The sequence below is a fragment of the Phocoena phocoena genome, chromosome 2 (assembly GCF_963924675.1).
Source record: "Phocoena phocoena chromosome 2, mPhoPho1.1, whole genome shotgun sequence".
Classification (NCBI taxonomy): domain Eukaryota; kingdom Metazoa; phylum Chordata; class Mammalia; order Artiodactyla; family Phocoenidae; genus Phocoena; species Phocoena phocoena.
Genome location: NC_089220.1, coordinates 99,165,120 through 99,187,327, shown reverse-complemented (window position 1 = coordinate 99,187,327; position 22,208 = coordinate 99,165,120). Strand labels below are relative to the sequence as shown.

Genomic DNA, 22,208 nt, shown 5'->3' with positions numbered 1-22,208 from the left:
TTTCTATCATAACTTTCTAAAATGAAGTTAAATGAATGCAAATATGCAAATAAGCGGCATTTCTTATTTAATTTTCTGAAAGAATCTTAAATCACTGTAGCTTTACATCATTTAATCACAGCATCTAAAGTAAGTAGTTCTCATCTTTGTGGTGGGAAATGCAAGGATAAAGTTTAAAAGTTGAATGTATCTGTGACTGCAAGTTATCATCCCCTGGAATTGTTTTTAGTTAATGCTTGCTAAAAACAAGAGACTTCTGGGGGATAGTTTCAGTAGAGGCTAAGATGAATGATTTTAAGTCAGGAGCTCCACAAATATGGATTAACTTTTTAGAGAGGTATATGATCATTTCTTTCCTCAATTAAGGTCATGTACAAATTATAAACACTTGTCTGCACTTAGAAAAGGTAAGATTATTTGCTGAGGGCACCTTTGATTATACTTTACCACTTGAAAAAGATTTTACTTATTAAGTCATCAGAGAAAAGATTTCTGATTTTCAGAATCAGTCCTACTATAAAGTATAGCCACTTTCCAGTCAACTGGTATAGGAGAATTCAGCTGTAGGGCTAATAGAATATTTTAATTGGCCTAATTATTCAATGACCTTACAAGAAAAAAATGGTAGTTCTGTAAATCTCTTCAGATTTTTGGAAATCGATTCCCACAGAAAACTGAAATTTCAGTTTCTGTTTTCCTCTCTGATTTTCAATTCTACCTTTATTTCTGATACTTGAGGATTTCTCTTCTTACTTGCAAGATCAGCTGTATATTTAATTATATTTGGTGATGGAGGAAAGTTATAAAATATCTAGCATCTCTAGTTAAGGATTTTTGTATTATCTGAATTTGTCATCTGAGTTTTGAAGCTGATAGAATATTTCTGTTATCATATTTATTCAATGAAACCTCCAGGAATAAGGGTGGGTCTAAGTATTTAGAAATGGAAGAAGATTGAAATAAATACCCTATGATATGTATATTTTCCCCCACCCAGATCTCTCCTCAGAAAAGAGTATGACCTACTACTTGCTGATGGAATAATTTTATTATTTTTAGAAATTTTTATACAGTTTTAAAAGGTTACTTTCCATTTAGTTATTACAGAATATTGGCTATATTCCCCATGATGTACAGTACATCCTTGAGCCTATCTTACACCCAATAGTTTGTGTCCCACACTCTTATATTGCCCCTCCCCACTGGTAACCACTAGTTTGTTCTCTATATCTGTCTGCTTCTTTTTTGTTTTATTCAGTAGTTTGTTGTATTTTTTAGATTCCACATATAAGTGATATCAAACAGTATTTTTCTTTCTCTGTGTGACTTATTTCACTTAGCATAATGCCCTGCAAGTCCACCCATGTTGCTGCAAATGGCAAGTTTTCGTTCTTTTTTATGGCTGAGTAGTATTCCAGCGTGTGTGTGTGTGTGTGTGTGTGTGTGTGTGTGTGTGTGTACCACATTTTCTTCCCATTCATCTGGCTGATGGAATAATTTTGGAATAAAATCAGTTAGATTGCTCTCTGTTGGGCAACATTTATTTCACATTTGTTGATCTTATAAATGCTACTGTAAATACTGTTGTACTTATGGCCTTGTGTACATGAGTGAGAGTTTATCTAGGGGTTATATCTAAAAGTACAATTTCTGGGATATTGATTTAGAACTTTTAGTAGATATTGCCAAATATCTCTTCAAAATTATTCTTCAGTTTATACCCCCACCAACAGAATATTAGAGTTGTCTCTTGTGCTTGCTTTGGCAGCACTTACACTAGAGGTCTCTTTTATTACTGGTGAAATTGAGGATCTTTTTGTGTTTATTGGCCATTCTCTATGATTTCTTGTATTATGTTGTTTAAACTTCACTTAGTAGCTTTTAGGAGTTCTTTATATAATCTGGATAATCATAATTTGTCCATGGTGTATATATTTTAGATATTTCCACCCTGTGTGTCCCCTTGTCTTTTCATTTTGTTCATGGCATCTTTTTCCATATGAAATATATAAACATAATTTTAGTGTCAAATCTAACAATTTTTTCCATTAGAGTTTGTATTTTTTTAATCCTTTCCTACTCCAATGTCAGAAATATTCTAAAGTATCTTATGAAATTTTTAAAGTTTTCTTTTTCATTTTTAGAATTTGATGTATCTGCAGTTTGGTTTTAGATATAGTATAAGATAGTGATCAAATGTTATAGTTTACCTCTTTACACATTCTCACTTTTCCCTGTGAATTTTAGGATCATTTGTTAAGAGCTATGAAATAATTCAAGGAGGGGAGTTGAAATTGTATTGAATTTATAATTTACTTTGGAGAAAACAGATAATAATATTAAATATTTACTTCCATGAACCAGTGAATTTCTTCATTTATTTATATTTTTCTTATTTTCTTCAATAATTTACAAATTTTATCCATAAAGGTTTTTGACTTTTATTAATTTTATTTGAATGTATCTAACAGTTTTGCTTACTTGTAAATTTTTAAAATGTGCATTCTGTTTTATAGTATTTTTTTACCCACCTTTTTATTTGAAAAATTTCAAATCTATGAGACAATAAAAAGAATAGTATAGTGAACACTTGATTACCCATCAGCTAGATCCATAAATTGGTAACATTTTGCTTATTCCTTTTATTTCCATACACACACACATATGCTCATGTTCAACTTTTTGTTTGCTGAGCCATTTAAGAGTAAGTTGCAGGGTTTATCTTACTTTGTCCCTAAATACTTCAATATGTATCTCTTAAAAGTAAGACATTCTTGGGCTTCCCTGGTGGCACAGTGGTTGAGAGTCCGCCTGCCGATGCAGGGGACACGGGTTTGTGCCCTGGTCTGGGAAGATCCCACATGCCGCGAGGCGGCTGGGCCCGTGAGCCATGGCCACTGAGCCTGCACGTCTGGAGCCTGTGCTCCACAACGGGAGAGGCCACAACAGTGAGAGGCCCGCGTACTGAAAAAAAAAAAAAAAAAAAGTAAGACATTCTTATATAAAACCTCATAATACTATTATGATACCCAAGAAATTTAATGTTTCCTACATTAAAATATCAATACATTATAGTTTTATTTAATGTATATTTTATTGAATGGGATTTTTAAAATAATTACCTAAGTAATTATTACAAATGATTATGAGCTCTGAATTTTGTGTTATCCTGTACCTAGCAACAATGATAAATCTGTATCAGTTCCAATAATTTGTCTTTAGATTTTCTTGGAAGCAATGATAAATTCTTAGTCATTATAACAATTTGGCTCCAGCTTTTTTGGCTTTTCTTTGTAGATAATCAAGTCATTACAAATACCAATATAGTTTTTATTTTCCTTTATATAGCTTTTAATCAAATTAATTCCTAAAAAATATTCTTCCAGTTAATTTTAATATCCTGTTACCTTATTATATATATATATATATACACACACACACACACACACACACACATACATATATATATATATAAAGATAATGTGTCTTGAGTAAGTTATAAATATATGAAAATAAAATATAAATTTTTGTATTTTAGGAAACTTCCCGAATTGTGAGGGTAAAAGTTATAGCTGGAATAGGCCTTGCCAAAAAGGATATCTTGGGAGCTAGGTAAGTGTAAGAAGTTGGGTTGTAATTTTAAAACTTTGTATTTATTAATTAGTTTTTTTCCAAACTTTGGTTAGATGAAAAATTGAGTAATATTATTAGTAAGCTGTTGTATGAGGTAGAATAATGTTTCTAGTTGGTGGTTTACTAAATTCCTTGACATCTGAATTGCAGAGTTTGTGAACTTAGGCAAAGGTATAACTGAGAGTGGTGGTTATAAGATACATCATTGAGTTCTGTTTCTGAGAATCAGTAAAATTCTAACAGACGAATCCTTTTGCAGATAACAACCATAAACTCTGAAAATATTATAAAATCCAGCAAGTTAAAGGCAGTGGAGAGTGAACAGAGTAGGTAGAGAGTCTATTGGAGAGTCCATGTTTGGAGGTGTGGAGTTGTACTGAGTGAGTCTCCAGTTTTATGAATTAGTCTGAGGCCACATGGAATCAGAACATGGAAAAATTATAATATTCATAGCCTGGGAAATCAGAAGACTTACTCTGAAGAAAACATGACAATGGTGGGGATTCTGGAAGGGAAAGAACTGGAGAGGAAATTCCCAAACTATGTCCACTGACATTTTTGGCTGACCCTGAATCACACACATGATAGCAGGTTCAAAACAACTCATTGGAGGACAAAAGATCTGAACAGAGATCAGGATTGCTGCCCAAGAAACAGAGCTTGTGGTTCTTGTCCAAGTAAGATAATTAATTACATGATAAAAGCAAACAAATTCTCATCAAAGAGAAAGTACAGTATCCACAGTCTCCACAATTTAACATTTATAATGTCTAAGATATAATCCAAAGGTATGTAATTTATAAAAAGCCAGGAAAACGAAACACATTCACAGTAGAGAAAAGAAAATATGCTCACAATAAGTCAAAAGATTGGAAATCTCGGGAATGAAACAGAAACCATAAAAAATGAAAATTCTAGAACTGAAAAATATAATATTTAAAATTAAAATTCTCGGATGAAATTAACAGCAGAATGGAGATGACGAGGAAAAATTAATTGAACTTAAAGATAGATCAATAGAAATGATTTCCCAACCGGAGATGAGAGAGAAACAAAGATTTTAAAATTTTTCTAAATGAACAGAGCGTCAGGGACTTGTTAGATAATATTGAACAGTCTAACATACATGTACTTGGAGTCCTAGAAATAGAGGAGAGAGAATGAGGCAAAATGTTGTTTGAAGAAATAATGGCCAAATTTTTTCCAAATTTGATGAATGACACAAGTTTATAGTACCAAAAAAACACCAAGCAGGATAAACACTGAGAAGAACATACAGAGGCACATAATAGTCAAGCTGTTGAAAACAAAGTATAAAGAAAAATTCTGACAGAAGAAACTCAGAAAATGACAAATTACATACAAGGGACCTATAATTCAGTTGAGTACTGACTTCTCACCAGAAACTATGGAGGCCAGAAGAAAATGGAACAATAGAATAGCTGTCAATCTAGAGTTCTCTACTATATTCAGTGAAAATATTCTTCAGGATGATGACAAAATAACATTTTCAGATAAAAGAAAACTATGAGACTTTGTCATTGGCAGACCTGCACCATGATAAAAGCTAAAGGAAATTCTCCCAGCTAAAGAGGTAGATATCAGATGGAAACTCAGGTCCTCAGAAAGGAATGAAGAGCATCAGAAATGGTAAATATCTAGAAACATATGAAAGACTTTTTGTTCTTTTCATCATAATTTTTTAGAAAAAACATATGCCTGTTTATATCACCACTTACTGTTTTGTATTGTCTCATAGATGGAATACATATAACAACTATGGCATAAAGGACAGGGATGGTATGCATTATGAACCTTTTTAGTAGAGTGTACTATATTAAGTGTAAGTGGAATAAAAAGTAAGCATGTATATTGTAATACCTAGATAAATCACTAAAAAATAATGTAGGGCTTCCCTGGTGGCGCAGTGGTTGAGAGTCCGCCTGCCGATGCAGGGGACACAGGTTCGTGCCCCGGTCCGGGAAGATCCCACATGCTGCGGAGCAGCTAGGCCCGTGAGCCATGGCTGCTGAGCCTGCGCGTCCGGAGCCTGTGCTCCGCAACGGGAGAGGGCACAGCAGTGAGAGGCCCGCGTACCGCAAAAAAAAATAAAAATAAAAAAACAAAAAATAATAATGTAAAGAATTATAGATTAAAAAGCAATAGAAATTTTAAAATGAAATTCTTGAAAAAATAAAATAGTTAAACAAAAGGCCAGGAAAAGAACAAATGATCAAAAAAGAGAGAGAGAGAGAGAAAGGGGAGAGGGATGAATAGAAAACTAGTAATAATTTGATACACCTAAATCTAATCATAACAATAATTACATTAAACATTAGTGGACTAAGGTGAATATGAGGTAGAAATTATTAGAATGGATTGAAAAAGAAGACCCAACTAAATGCTGTCTATAAATGATGTACTTAAAATATAAAGACACAAGTAAGTTGAAAGAGAAGGGATGCATAGCCATACAAACAAGCATGTGAAGACTGAAATGGATATTTTAATATCTGATAAAAGAGATTTCAACACAAAAATTATTTCCAGATACTTCACAACAATATAAGAATAAATTCATCAAGAAGGTAAAACAATCAAAGTTGTATGTTGCTGCCAAGAGAACTTGAAAATATATGAAGCAAAAGTTGACAGAATTAGAGGGAGAGAGAAAAAATTTCACAGTCATAGTTGGAAACATTAACTCTCTCTCAGCAGTTAATAAAACAAGATTAAAAAAAACAACAAAACAGTAAGTTGAACAATATTATGAACTTTGATGCAAAGAACACTTCCTAACAACCGCCAAATACACATTCTTTTCAAGTGTACGTGGTATATTCACATTATTTATCGATTGCTGCACAACTATAATTCCCTCAAACTTAGCAGCTTAGAAGAACACATTATTTATGATTTCATAGTTTCTGTGGGTCACAGAGTCTGTGCAGGGTTTAACTGGGTCCTCTGCTTCAAGGTCTTGAAAATCTGCAATCAGGCATTGGCCAGGGCTATGGTTTCATCTGAGGCTTGTTTGGGGAAGCATACACTTCCAAGCTCATGTGGTTGTTGGCAGCATTCAGTTCTTTCAGACTGCCAGATTGAGGGCTTCAGTTTTTTGCTGGCTGTCAGCCAGAGGCCATCCTAAGTTTCTTGTCACATGGCCTTCATATGACAGCTCACAGGATAGCAGCTTGCTTCTTCAAAGCTATCATAGGAGAGAAAGTCTCCTAGCAAGATGGGTTACAATCTTTTGTAATGTAACCACATACATTTTGTCACTTTTGATATAATTATTGGTTAGAATACACAATCCTTCCCATATTTACGAGGAGGGGAATACAAAAGGCATGAACATTAGGAGGTGGGGATAAAAGAAGCCACCCTAGAGTCTGTCTGCCATATTATGCTGGGCAATAAAACAGTAAATCAAACAAGTGCAAAATTTACATTATTTTCAAGGGCATGTGGTACATTCACCAATTTAGGCGATGTGTAAGACCACAGGACAAATCTCAAGAATTTAGAAAAGATTTAAATCATGTGGAGATGTTCTTTGATAACAGTGGAATTAAGTTAGAAACCAATAACATCCCAAATATTTGGAAATAAAACAATACACTTTGTTTTGTTTATAAGACAAAGAAGGAATCAAAAGATAAATTAGAAAACATTTTGAACTGAATGAAATTAAAATATAGCAACATCAAAATTTGTGAGATGCAGCTAAAGTATTAGAGGAAAATTTATAGTTTTAAAATGTTTAACTTAGAAAAGGAGTAAGATCTAAACTTAGTAAAGGAGTAAGATCTAAATGAATGGCTTGAGTTCTGAGATTAAGAAATCAGAAAAAGAAGGGCAAATTAATTCCAAAGTAAGTAGAAGGAAGAAAATAATGATAAGGGCAGAAATTAGTGAAATAGAAAATGGACAATGATAGGAAAAAATCATTGAAATGAAAAGCTCATTTCTTGAAGGGATCAATAAAAATTTTAAACTTCAAGCTAGACCAATCAAGAGCAAAACAGAGAGAAGGCACGAATTACCATAATGGAACAAAAGCAGAGGCATTGCTATAGACCCTATGGAAATGAAAAAGACAGAAAGGGAACACTGTGCACAACTTAATGCCAATAAAGAATCATGCACAACTTAAATGAAGTAGACAAAATCTTTGAAAGGTAGAAATTACCAAAATTGATCACAGAAGAAATAGAAAACTTCAGTAGCCCTATATTGAACCATATATAGCTATATATGATCAGGTGGGATTTTTCCTATGAATATAAGGTTTGTTCAACATTTGAAAAAAGTCAACCACTGTAAATCATCACATTAATATACCACAGAAGGAAAAAAATGCATGATCATTTCAGTAGGTGTAGAAAGTACATTTGTCAATGTTCAACACCCTTTTATGATAAAAACTCTCAACAAACTAATAACAAAATGCAGAATTAGTTTAACATATGAAAATTAATCAATGTAATATACCATATTAATAGAATAAAAGAAAAACATGATCATTTCAATAAAAACAAAAAAAGCATCTGACAAAATTCAGTACCCAATCATGATACAAAGTCTTAGCAAACTAGGGATAGATGGGAGTTGTAGACATGATTAAGGTTTTCCGTGAGAAAGACAATAGCTAATATCATGCCCAGTGATGACAGTCTGAATGCTTAAACTTAAACTCAGGAATAAGAAGCGTTGTCTGCTCTCACATTCAGTTCAACACTGTACTGGGTGTCCTAGCCAAGTAATATGACTAGGAAAAGAAATAAAAATAATGCAGACTGAAAAGGAAGAAACTTTTTACTTGTAGACTGTCTGATCATGTACATAGAAAACCCTAAGGAATCTCAAAGAAGCTGCTAGAACTAAAATATAAGACCACAAGATACAAAGCCAGTGTACCAAAATTAGTCATATTGTTATATCCTATCAATCAATTAACAATTGGAAAATGAATTTTTAAAATCTCTGTTTACAATAATATAAAAATTTAAAACTTAGAAATAAATTTAACAAAAGATTTGCAAGCACTGTACACTGAAAACTATAAAACATTCCTGAGTGAAATTGAAGATCTAAATCAATGGATAAATATTTTCATGTTCATGGATTGGAAGATTCATTATTGTTAGAGTTGTATTTCTCTCCAAATTGAATAGATTTGGCTCAATCCCAATCAAAATCCCAGCCATGTTTTTTTTTTTTGGAGAAATGGATAAGTGATTCCAGTATTGTTATGGAAACTCAAAAGACATAGATTAGCCAAAACAATTTTGAAAAAGAAGAACATAGGTGGAAAACTTATGCTACATAATTTCAAGACTTTCTATACAGCTATAGGTAATCAAGACAAAGTAGCATTGGCATGAGAACAGATATATTGTTCAGTGGACTAGAATAAAGAGTGTAGAAGGATACACACCCCCCGACACACATACACATATACATGTACATGGTCAGTTGCTTTAAGCATTAAGGTAATTCAGCAGAAAGGATAGTCTTTTAAGTACATGATACTAGAACAACTGGTTATCTATATGGAACAAAATGAAGCTCTTTCCTTATCACACATAATATAGAAAATTAATAAGAGCTAAAATTAATAAACTTCTAGAAGAAGACATAGGAGAAAATATTTGCTCTACTGAATTACACAAAGATTTCTTGAATGGGACTCAAAAGATATGAACCTAAAATTTAGAAAGAAAAATGTTGAAACAGACTTCATCAGAATTAAAAACTTTTGTTGTTTGAAAGACACAGTTAAGGAAGGGAAGAGGCAAGCCACAGATTGGGAGAAAATGTTTTCAAAACATATATCTGACAAAGGCCTTTAATTCACAGTGTATAAAGACCTCTTACAACTCAATAATAATATGGTAAAATGGCCAATTAAAAATAGGCAAAACTCTTGAACAGACATTGTCTGTGGACTTTCCAGGTGGAAATATCTAGCTGGGTGGCGAGATCAGGAATATATATTTATATTTATGTTTTATATTTATATTTGAGAGGATATAGTTAGTTGTTAAAACCATGGATGAGACTGTGAAGGAAATATGTAGAGAGAAGAAAAGGGAGAACCAGAAGGGACTTGTGTCATGAAAGCTAAACGAGATGAGTTTCAAAGAGGAAATGGTCAGTATTATCAAACCTACAGAGGACCAGTAAAATAAGTGCCTAGAAAGTGTCTATTGTTTTAGCAAGATTGGTGACTTTTCAAGGAATGGATCTGAAGGAAAGAGGTGGAAACCAGATTATAGGACTGTGAAGAGCACTGGGAGTTGAGGAAATGAGGAAAGGGAGGTCGTATGCCATCACGGTTAAGCGCAGGGCCTCTGGAGCCAGGTGCTTGAGTTTCAGTTCTTGGCTTTTCCGCTTCCTAGCTGTGTGATCTGGGATGAGTTGACTTACCTCTCTGTGTAAAATAGAGATAATAATCATACCTACCTCATAGGTCATTATGAGGATTCCAAAATTTAATATATATAAACTGTTTAGAACAGCGCCTGGCACAGAGTAATTGCTATATAAATGTTAATTGTTATTATTATTACAGATTATTCTCTTGGAAAGTTTGAGACAGAAAGAAAAGAAATCTAGTTTGCTTTGCTGGAGGCAGGAAGGAGAGTCAAGGAGTTGGGGGAGTTTAATAACATTTCTATGTCTGGAAAAACCTAGGTCAAAGAAAAGCTGGAGATATAAAAGGGAGAAGTCAAAATAGATGAGGTAAGGTTCCAGAGGAAGTGGGAGGAAACTGGACAAGGGCGATTGGGTAAAATACCTGCATCACTGAGGTTAGGGGTAAGATGGGCTCTGATAAATACCAGGATGTTGGGAGTATTACAGTGACTTTGATTTTTGTCAATTAAAGTAAAAGGTGAGGTTGTATAAGGAAATGGGAGGAGGAGTTTGTGGTGGAGAATGGTGGGTACTTGGGATCCCCAAGAGAAATGGGAGAAATTTGACCATGGACAAGTAAAATGTCTAAAGTCTTTTGCTTTGCAAACCTAAATATCACAAGGTTTTCCTTCTCCATGTCTCTTTGTACAAGGGGTTACATGTCATATAATTATTTTGAACTGAAGCACTTTGCCTTTATTTTGTAAAAAGAGTTTATACCCATGAGATAACTTGGAACAACCTGAGGTCTTGCAAAGCTATTCCTGAGAATCATTGAATCAACCTTCTTAACCCAAAAGAGGAAGACGTAATAAAGATAAAACAAAATTTCAAAAATCTTAAAAGGTTGGAAATTAAATTGTGATTAAAAGGTTTTCTTTCTAATTCTTTGTCTATGTCACTAACACAGTATTTCAGCTTTTTAACAAAATGCAAAGATTGCTATAATTACTTACCCCTGCCTAAGGAACCCTTACTTTTAAGTGTAGGAAGTAATTGTAGAAATTAACAAGGAAAATTCTGTGATTTTTATAGTTCGAGTAACCTGAGTTTGGGAATAAGCAACAATTAACTTTTTTTTAAAAATTTTAACAGTGATCCTTATGTGAGAGTGACCTTATATGACCCAGTGAATGGAGTTTTTACAAGTGTGCAAACGAAAACCATTAAAAAGGTTAGACTTAGCAGTATTCAAAATTTTCAAAAATATACTTGTTTTATTTTTATATGACAAAATACTAAAAAGTTAGTTATAATACGTTTATTGTCTTTTAGACTTTGAATCCAAAATGGAATGAAGAAATATTATTCAGAGTAAGTATGCATTTTATTTCATTATAACAACAAAGATTTTTCTCAGTAGGTTAAAATGATAAGTTCTCACTTACAGTATTCTTAAATGTATCTTATAAGAATTTGTAAAAATTTTAAAGACTTAAATCTAGGTATCCCCATTTTGACATGGCCCTGGAACCATTTATCTTATTATGAAAAACATATGTAAGGTAATGAAGAGGTAAAGGATAATTGTAAACCTGGAATTATCTTATTCTAATTTAATTCTGATTTAGAGAACAGTCTTATTCGAATTTTACAGATTTTGATTTTAAAGATGATGCAATATTTGTGTCTCTCCAGTCATTTATTTATTTATTTATTTTTGGCTGTGTTGGGTGTTTGTTGCTGCACACAGGCTTTCTCTGGTTGCGGTGAGTGGGGGCTACTCTTTGTTGCAGTGCACAGGCTTCTCATTGTGGTGGCTTCTCCTGTTGTGAAGCACGGGCTCTAGGCACGTGGGCTTCAGTAGTTATGGCATGCAGGCTCAGTAGTTGTGGTGCATGGGCTTAATTGCTCCACAGCACGTAGGACCTTCCCGGACCAGGGATCGAACCCATGTCCCCTGCATTGGCAAGCGGATTCTTAACCACTGCGCCACCAGGAGGTCCCCAGTCTTTTGTTAAATACACTGATCCAGGCAAGAGATGATGAAGACCTACCAACAAGTGGATACATTTCTTCTTATACACCCTCCAGTCACATTCCTGCCTTCCTCCTCACCCCGCCTCACTATCCCATAAGAGCAAACTCCAGTCAGCACTTATTTCAGGTTCCCAGGAGGGCCCTCAAACTGACAATGACATGTATATGGAAACAATGATTCATATAACTATGGATTTCTCATCAGAAACTGTGATGAAACAGTGTAATTAAGGTAGCAAAGAAAAAAGAATAGTCAACTCCAAATTCTATATCTAACAAAAATATCCTTCAGGAATGACAGTGTGATAAATGTATTCTAAGCTGAGGAAAAATACGAGAATTATACTTGGAAAACTAAATACTCTTCTCTCAGTAATTGGTAGGATAAGTAGACAAAAAATTCAGTAAAGATACAGAAGTCCTGAACAACACGATCAAATCAGTTTTATTTAATTGACATTTATAGACTTTCCACCCAACAGCAGTAGAACACATGGTCTTTAAAATTGCACATGGAATATTTACTGAGTATGCTGAGCCAAAACCCAAACCTCAACAATATTAAAAGAATTTAAATCATGCAAAGTATGGTCTCTGATTATAATGGAATTAAAGTACAAATTAGTAACACAAAAATATCTGAAAAATCCTCAAATATTTGGAAGTTAAACAACACACTTCTAAGTAATCCATGAGTCAAATAAGAATTGTCAAGGGGAATTAGAAGATATTTTAATAGAATGAAATAAAAATACAGCATCAAATGGATAAAGAAGATGTTATATATATACATACACAATGGAATACTACTCAGCCATAAAAGAGAATGAAGTAATGCCATTTGCAGCAACATGGATGGACCTAGAGATTATCGTACTAAGTGAAGTAAGTCAGAAAGAGAAAGACAAATACCATATGGTATCATTTATATGTGGAATCTAAAATATGACACAAACTTATTTACGAAATAGAAACAGATTCAAAGACATAGAAAACAAACTTATGGTTACCAAGGGGGAAAGAGGGTGGAGAAGGGATAAATTAGGAGTTTGGGATTAGCAGATACAAACTACTATATATAAAACAGATAAAGAACAAGGTCCTACTACATAGCACAGGGAACTATATTTAGTATCCTGTAATAAACCATAATGTAAAAGAATATGAAAAAGAAAAAATATATATATATATATATATCTGAATCACTTTGCTGTACACCAGAAACTAACACAACATTGTAAATCAACTGTACTTCAGTAAAAAAAAAAAAATCAAAATTTGTAGGATGCAGCTAAAGCAATGCTTAGAGAAAAATATATAGCATTAAATTATATTAGAAAAGAAGAAAGATCCTGAAACATTAATCTAAGGTTCCACCTGAAGAAACTAGAAAGTAGCATCATTACAGAACCAACAAACATTAAATGGAAAATAAGGGATATTATGAACAATTCTGTGCCCATAAATTCAATAACTTAGATGAAATGGACCAATTCCTTTAAAGACATATCCCATCAAAACGTTAATGGGAAATAAATTACCTGAAAAGTTTATCTCCTAAAGAGTTTGCATTTGAAGTTAAAAACCATCCAACGAAGAAGGCTTTGAGCCCAGGTAGTTCCACTGGTTGAATTCTACCATGCATTTAATGAATAAATAATTCCAATTCTATGCAATGTCTTACTGAAACTAGAAGAGGAAGGAACATTTCCCAATGTATTCATGAGGCCAGCATTACTCTGATACCAAAACCAGACCAAAGACTTTATAAGAAAATTAAAACTGCAGACCATTCGCCCTCATGATCATAGCCATTCTGTGGTAAGTTTATTAAATTGGGTGCCTTCCATTCTGAAAGGGCCAGTAATTTTTCCTCAAATTACCTGTGGATGTGGGTTTGCCTTTCCTGTCTGCAGAACCTCAGCCAGCACAGTTATCTGAGGGCTTACAGAATTTGTGTTCATAGGGATGGAATCCATGCAACATTTCATCCTTCCAGGGGACCCAGTTCACAGAGAAGGAGGTGCAGGAATGGGCCCATGACCATGGGATCCGTTGGTCACAGCATTTACCACGCCATCCAGAAGCAGGCAGCCTCATAGAGCACTGGAATGGCCTACTGAAGGCACAACTGAAGCACCAATATGGAGGCAATACTCCGTAAAGATGGGATGCCAGTTTAATCATTTAAACCAAAGACCTAATATGAGGCTGTGTTCACAATGGAAAGAATACACGGTCCAGGAACAAAGGAATAGAAGTAGTAGGGGCCCCACTTACCATCATTTCCAAAGACCCACTGGAGGACTGTGTGCTTCCTGTCCCTAGAACTGTGGGCTCTGCTGAGTTAGAGGTCCAAGTCCCCAGAGGGAGCACACTCTTTCTGAGGGACATATCAAGGGTTCCATTGAACCACAGTCTATACCTGCTGCCAGGGCACTTGGACTCCTTGTATCCAGGAACCAGCAGGTGATTGAGGCTATTATCTGGTTTCTGTAGGGATCAGACTAGAGAATTAAATGAGCATATTATAGGAACCACTCTTATATCCTTTAGGTCTTTAATGGTGGTACAAATCTATGACATTCCCACTATGCTGCAGTATTTTTGTTGTTTTTTAAACAGCTTTATTAAGATATAATTAACATAAAATACAATTCACCCACTCAAAGTGTACAATTCAGTGGTTTTTAGTATATTCACAGAGTTGTTCAACCATCACCAAAATCAATTTTAGAACATTTTCATCACCCCAAAAATAAACCCCAGACCCACCATCTGTCACTCCTCATTTCCCCCCAGGATCTGCCCCTCTTCCCAGGCAACCTCCAATCTACTTTCAGCCTCTTGAAGAGAATTGCCTATTTTGGACATTTCGTATAAATGATATCATATAATATGTGGTCCTTTGTATCTGGCTTCTTTCACTAAGTGTAATGTTTTCAAGGTTCAACCATGTTGTAGCACGTATCAGTACTTAATTTCTTTTTATTGCCAAATAATATTCCATTATATGGTTAACCACGCTCTATTCAGGCATCAGTTGGACATCTGAGTTGTTGCCACTTTTTAACTATTATGAATAATGGTGCTATGAACATTTGGATGCAAGTTTTTGTGTGGACATATATTTTCATTTGGGGCGTATATACACCTAGGAGTGGGATTGCTGCGTCGAATGAGAAACTGCCAAAATGTTTTCCAAAGTGGCTTTCCCTTTTGACATTCCCACCAACAGAATATGAGAGTTCTCACTTCTCCACATCCTTGACAACACTTGTTATTATCTGACTTTTTATCACAGCCCTCCTAGTGGGTGTGAAATGGTATCTCATTGTGGTTTTGATCTGCATTTCCCTGATGGCTAATGATGTTGTGCATCTTTTCATGAGCTTATTTTCCAGTTGTATATTTTCTTTAGAGAAATGTCTAGTCAGATCCTTTGCCCATTTTATAATTGGGTTATTTGTCTTTTTGTTCTTGAGTTGTCATAGTTCTTTATATTTCTAGATACAAGTCCCTTGTCAGATACATGATTTGCAAAAATTTTCTCTCATTCTGTGGGTTGTCTTTTGAATTTATTGATGGTATCCTTTGAAGCACAAAAGTTTTAAGTTTTGATGATGTTCAGTTTCTCTTTTCTTTTGTTCCTTGTGCTTTTGTTGTCATATCTAGTCAGTATTGTTTTAGATTTACTGTCTTCACCAGAGGGAGGACAGTTTCAAAGGCTTCCACTTGGCCTTCTCACTATGATAACTCCTATCCCACAAGCCATGGATTCAATGTGGTGGTGGTAGTGAGGAGATCCAACTTCCATTATATCAATCCGTATTGTACACTTGAAAACTAGGGAAATGACTACTGGGTGGATCCACAGAACTAGTGAACTCGGTATAAGCTGAATGTTAGACAGGACTCCATTTGTTTTCTGTTCTCTGTAAGTCCTTGCTTTAATGTGGAAGACCTAATGACGCTTTGGGTTTCTGTTTCCAGCAGTCTTCAATATGTCTGATTATTCTTTCTCCCCAATGTACACTCACCCAAATAAGTGGCCATAGTCCTTTTGGGGGAGGAAGAGAGGAATCATTACAATATACATTTCCTACAGTGATGCAGAGTCCTTCCTCCTATGGACTAGGTTACTTCTTCAGTCAATGTACTGTGGATCTGAAAATTGGCTCAGGTTGGGGAACTGGATGAGGGATTGTGACTTTTCTTTTTCAATCGGGACCATTGTCCTTAGCCACTGCTTCTCCATTCTTCCTTCTTATAATTGTAGATGTTAAGCAGCACTTTTGTTGATCACCTGCCTGTGTTGCCCCTTAGGGGCGCCATGCTCTATACCCTACAGGTCAAGTCAGCTTCAGTGCCCCTCTTACGTGGCTGGTCATTACAATAATTGTAGCCCCCTTGGTTCTAGCAGTGAAATGTCACTGGCCGGCCTCTTACTGGAGAAGGGGAGGCTCGTCCCCATGCATGGCTATTAAGGAGCCCAGCTCTTTGGCCACCTCTCCCACCATCAGTCCTGGCATGCAGACGAGAGCCACTACTGCACTTCTGGCTGAAGCTGCTGCCCCTCTTACCAGCACACACCTGATGACTGTGGTTCCCTCCCCTCGCATGGAATACAAGCATCTGGTAGGTATTTTGGCCTCATATTTTATATATATATATATTTTTTTTTTTTCTTTTAATCCTAGCATTCCAACTTCCCTTGGCCTTTTTATTCCTTCCCCTACCATATGCCAGGGCAACTTCTAGGAGCCACTCTAGCAGCATCTTTGCCTCATCTCATGGGGTCCTTGACAGGATGTTCAATCCCTTGTCCTGAGAAGGTGCCTCCATGTCAATGAATTCTTGCTTATGCAGTCTTATGTTTCTGCCCCTTTGATCAATCGTAGTCCCAGAGATATTCCTCTGGCTCTTGCTAGGACATGCTGTTTAATTCTTGAAGCTTCTTCCAAATGTAATCGCTTTCATTCTGTATCAGGCCCAGCTGGGATTTAACACTGATTATTATCTTGATAACCAGGGGAGAAGTGGGGGCAACTCCTGAGGAGAGAGTGTGGGGACCAGCTTCTGCAATGTCATCCTGCACGTGGGAAGTGCCAGCTCTTATTACAGAGGGATGAGATACCCTACTCTGTAAGCTCTGAGGGTTCAGGGACCTGCGGAACCAAAATCCTCAGGAGCGTCCATCGAGATCCTCCTGTCCTGCACATCAGTATCCCAGGTTTTCCCAGCTAGTGCCCTGACATTAACATAATAGACCCACAGTGACTGAGCATTTAAATGTCTCTGAGCTCTGCAAGCCTGTCAACTCTGACACTGCTCCTCAGTTTTGTCCTCTTTTCCACTTCAGGAGGTGCAGGCCTCTTTATACATTACCAAAGAGACCCTCTGTCTCTCAGATTTAACCTTTTGCTTTTGTTAACTACCCTTATTTTCTCATTGTCTCTCTGTAAGTCATCAGTAGTGAAAACTAGAGAACTTCATTGTCCTTGTAGGTATTGTTCTTCCCTTACCTTTCAAGTGTGTTATACATCAAACTGGCAAGGGTGTCTCCCTCCACCAGGACATTTGCCTAGGACACCCCTGGAGAAGTCTTTACGAATTGGACCACCATCTTCTGCCAGTGACTATATATGTCCCACATTCTGCTAAGGATGGGGAGATCCTTGCCAGGCAAGGAATTGGACCACCATCTTCTGCCAGTGACTATATATGTCCTACATTCTACTAAGGATAGGGAGATTCTTGCCAGCCAAGTGAGTGTGGGCTGGTCCTAACACCCCACTACTCATACCATCTGTGTTGGTTTGGGCTCTCTAAGAAACAGACATCAAGATGGAATTAGATATGCAGGAGGTTTATTGGGGAAGCACCTGTGAAGGTCAGACAGGGAAGGCACACAGATGGGAAGAGCCTTCTCATGATGCAGGCTTAACACCTGCTCAAGGAGAGGGGCGAAAGGACTGGGTAGGAAGAGTCTCACACTGCAGCACAGTTCTGAGAAAGTCTCACCCAGACTGATGGAGAGTTTCCCAGCAAAGGTTGTCTGTTAGAGAAGTCCTGTGTTGGGCAAGAGTGCCCAGTCTTTGAGAGAAAGCAAAGAGAACCCAATGGGTAGATTCAAAGGTACATGGTTAGCTGTGGCTGCCAATCAGCTATGCAGGTTCTCTTGAAAGAGATCCGAAAGTGATGAAAGTGGCTCAACTCTCTTATAATTGTGACATTTAAGGATGCGTATTGTAATCCTTAGAGCTGTCACTAAGAAACTAAAATGAAATATTATAGGTGAAGGTCCATTAAAGGAAATAAAATGGCATACCAAGAAACACTTGATTAATTTTTTTAAAAGGTGAAAGGGAAGAAAAGAGGAATAAAAAAATAGAAAAGAAATAGATGATAACAAGCCATAAAGCAAACCATCTCAATAATTACAAAAAAGTAATATTCAACTATATGCTGTTTACAGGAGACACATTTTGAGTTTAGAGACACAGACAGGTTAAAAGTAAAAGTACAGGAAAAGGTATACCAGCACTAAGCCAAGCAAAACAATACCCTGATATGGCTGTATTATTATTAAATGAAGTAGACTTCAGGATGAAGAGTATTACCAGAGAGATTTCATGATCCTAAAAGCATTTATTCATCAAGAAGACATATAGTCCTATGAATACACCTGATAGAAGAACTTCAAAATTTTGAAGAAAAAATTGACAGAACTAACTAGAGAAATAAATCCAGAATAAAGATTTTGTCACACCTCTCTCAATAATTGATAAAACAACTAGACCAAAACACAAAAATCCAGTAAGTACATAAAAGATTTGAAGAACACTGTCAATCAACTTAACCTGTTTGGCATGTATAAAACACTACATCTGATACAGCATACCTCAGAGGTATTGTGGAGTCAGTTCCAGACCACCACAATAAAGTGAGTCACACAATTCTTTTGGTTTCCCAGTGCATATAAAAGTTATGTCTAAACTATACTGTAGTCTGTTAAGTGTGTAATAGCATTATGTCTAAAAAAAACTATACATACCTTAATTTAAAAATAATTTTTTATTGCTAAAAAATGCTAACCATCATCTGAGCCTTCAGGGAGTCATAATCATTTTGCAATAGTAACATCAGAGATCAGTGATCACAGATACCATGACAATGGTATCATAATATAATAATAATGAGAAATTTTGAAATATTGCGAGAATTGTTAGTGACAGCGACACGAAGTGAGCAAGTGCTGTTGGAAAAATGGCACCAGTAAACTCACTTGACACAGGTTTTCCACAAACCTTCAATTTGTAAAAAACGCAATATCTGTGAAACACAATAAAACAAAGTATGCCTGTACCTGAAGAATATACGTTCTTTTTATATGCCCACGGAACATTCACCAAGATGACCATATATTGGCCCATAAAACAAGTCTGAATGTGTTTAAAAGGCTTGAGATTCTATAGAATATATTCTCTGATTACAACAACCTTTAAATAGAATTCTGGAATGCATATCTGGGATATATATTATACATGTATATCTGGATATGTCAGTATATCTCAAAAATCCATAAATATTTGGAAATTAAACGTATTTTAAATAAGCCATGATCAAAAAGAAAATCATAGGAAATTTAGAAATTATTTTAACTGATAATTAAAGCATAACATATCAGAATATAGGATGAGCTAATTCAGTGCTTGGAAATTTACATCTTTATATGCTTATATACAAAAGAAAAAGGATTTAAAATCGATGATCTAAGTTTCTGCCTTAACCAAAAAATAAAAAGTAGAGGGAGGGCTTCCCTGGTGGCGCAGTGGTTGAGAGTCCGCCTGCCGATGCAGGGGACGCGGGTTCGTGCCCTGGTCCGGGAGGATCCCACATGCCACGGGGCAGCTGGGCCCGTGAGCCATGGCCGCTGAGCCTGCGCGTTCGGAGCCTGCACTCTGCAACGGGAGAGGCCACAGCAGTGAGAGGCCCGTGTAGCACAAAAAAAAAAAAAAAAAAAAAGTAGAGGGAAGGAAATAAGAATGGAAGTCAATAAAATAGAAAATGGATAAAAAGTAGAGAAAGTAAATGAAACTAAAGGTGGTTCTTTGAAAAAATTAATAAAATTGCTATACCATAGCAAGCCCTAATAAGAGAGAAAGAAAACTCAGGGCTTCCCTGGTGGCGCAGTGGTTAAGAATCCTGCAGTCAATATAGGGGACATGGGTTCGAGCCCTGGTCCGGGAAGATCCCACATGCCGCGGAGCAACTAAGCCCGTGTGCCACAACTACTGAGACTGCGCTCTAGAGTCCATAAGCCACAGCTCCTGAGCCCCCGTGCCACAACTGCTGAAGCCTGCGTGCCTAGAGCCCGTGCTCCACAGCGGGAGAGGCCACCACAGTGAGGAGCCTGCACACTGCAACGAAGGAGTGGCCCCTGCTCGCTGCAGCTGGGGAGGGGGGAGGCCCGCGCGCAGCGGCGGAGACCCGACGCACCCAAAAGTAAATACAGTAATTAATTAATTTAAAAAAGGAGGAAAAAATGGAGAAAGAAAACTCAAATGAACAATATCAGGGATGAAAGGAATATCAAAGTGTGGGTAGAAGTAGATAATATGGTTATCCATTAGAGGAATTAAAATTGTAATTAAATTTTTAAAAATTTTAATTAAAAACTAATTAAAAATCTTCCCATTATTTTTTACCATCTTGATTTTTTATTAGAATGGATACTTGAAAGTCAGTACTACTCTTGAGTTAGAGATGTTACTACAAAAATAAGAAAAAGGCCACTTGTAGATGATAAACCTGGCTCAGTACTTTACTGCCTTTTACTCATTGTTTCTTTTACTATAATTTCACTGTTTCCAAATGTTCTAGCCAGTATTCCTCTATTCTGGGATCATAGGCCGTACATTTATTTTAATTAGAAATTTGCAAATTTATTCCAAGGGTAACTAGATAAATTTTTGTGGATCAATGCTAATTCATCACAGCTAGATATAGAAAACACATGGCGATTTAATACTTGCTGTACAAAGGACATAATTATGTGCAGTCCTCTATTTTCTTCTTGTCATTTATATCATTATACATAGCACAAAATGTTTTCCATTGAATGTATTCACATAAAAATGTCTATTGAGATAACAGAGTACAGTAAAATGTTGATTATTGGGCATTCAGCCAAATGGAAATTGTGGCCAGAAGTTGAAGGGAGCCTTTATATCTTTGAGGAAACGTGAAGTTCAAAGAAAGTCTTTTGTGGAGAACTGTTACTGGTAGATTAACAAATAGAGGAGACTCCAAATTGAAGTTAATGCTCAATAGAAAATTATCGTACAATCTACACTTATAGTTGCTCATATGAGACCAAGGGAGGCAAGTTATCAGGAGGGAAAATGTTTGACACATTAGGAGCAATGTACACATTGTATAATCTGTGTATCAGCATAGTGTATGAGCATCTGAAAAAAGACAGCCCCACTTCATTCCCTGTATACCCATGGTGCTCAGTTTATATCTTTAGTATTCATACTCATCATATTATATTTACAAAATGTGTATATGTTCATGAATAAATTAGTATTATGTTACAGAAGCAACATAACTTGTACACCACAGATATTTTTAGAAAGAGAAATAAAAATCAGCCATAATTTAATCTCCATGATGCCACCACTGATTGTGTGATAGATAGTCTGGTATTTTTTCCTATGTATTTTTATCCATGTATTTATACTCCTCCACCTCCACACACACACACACAAAATTGGTGTGATATTTTTTCCCGGTCACTTTGCTAATGCTTATTAATGTGAGGCCACAGTCCCTACCCTCAGCGAAGCTGACTGTCTGCTGTGGACCCCTATAAACTAGTTTCTCAAAAGAATTACCAATGTGCTGAGACTTGTCAAGGGAAAACACTGGGTGCTATGGAGTGAGTATCAGGGGATATTAGAGACTTGAGGGGATTCTCTCAATGTAGGGTATTTAGGGAAGGCCCTTCTGAAGTGTATCATTTAGGATGCTTTCAGCTTCAAGTAATCCTAGCCTCTCTGGGATTCTCTTGCCTTTCTGTCCTTGGTCACAAGAAGCTTCCAGCAGTTCCTAATGACATAGCCTCCCATGATGATGTACAGAGGTAGAAAAGGGAGAATGTTTCCTCA

At 36.0% G+C, this 22,208-nt stretch overlaps 1 protein-coding gene across 1 annotated transcript in view; it reads left to right on the top strand.

Annotated features, from left to right (window-relative positions):
• Positions 1 to 3,550: 3,550 nt before the first annotated feature.
• Positions 3,551 to 22,208, top strand: part of NEDD4 (NEDD4 E3 ubiquitin protein ligase) — a 134,249-nt gene continuing 115,591 nt past the window's right edge. The window contains exons 1-3 of the mRNA XM_065871230.1: positions 3,551 to 3,612; positions 11,149 to 11,227; positions 11,329 to 11,367. The gene's annotated coding sequence lies outside the window, so the exon portion shown is untranslated. The remainder of the gene's footprint in view (positions 3,613 to 11,148; positions 11,228 to 11,328; positions 11,368 to 22,208) is intronic.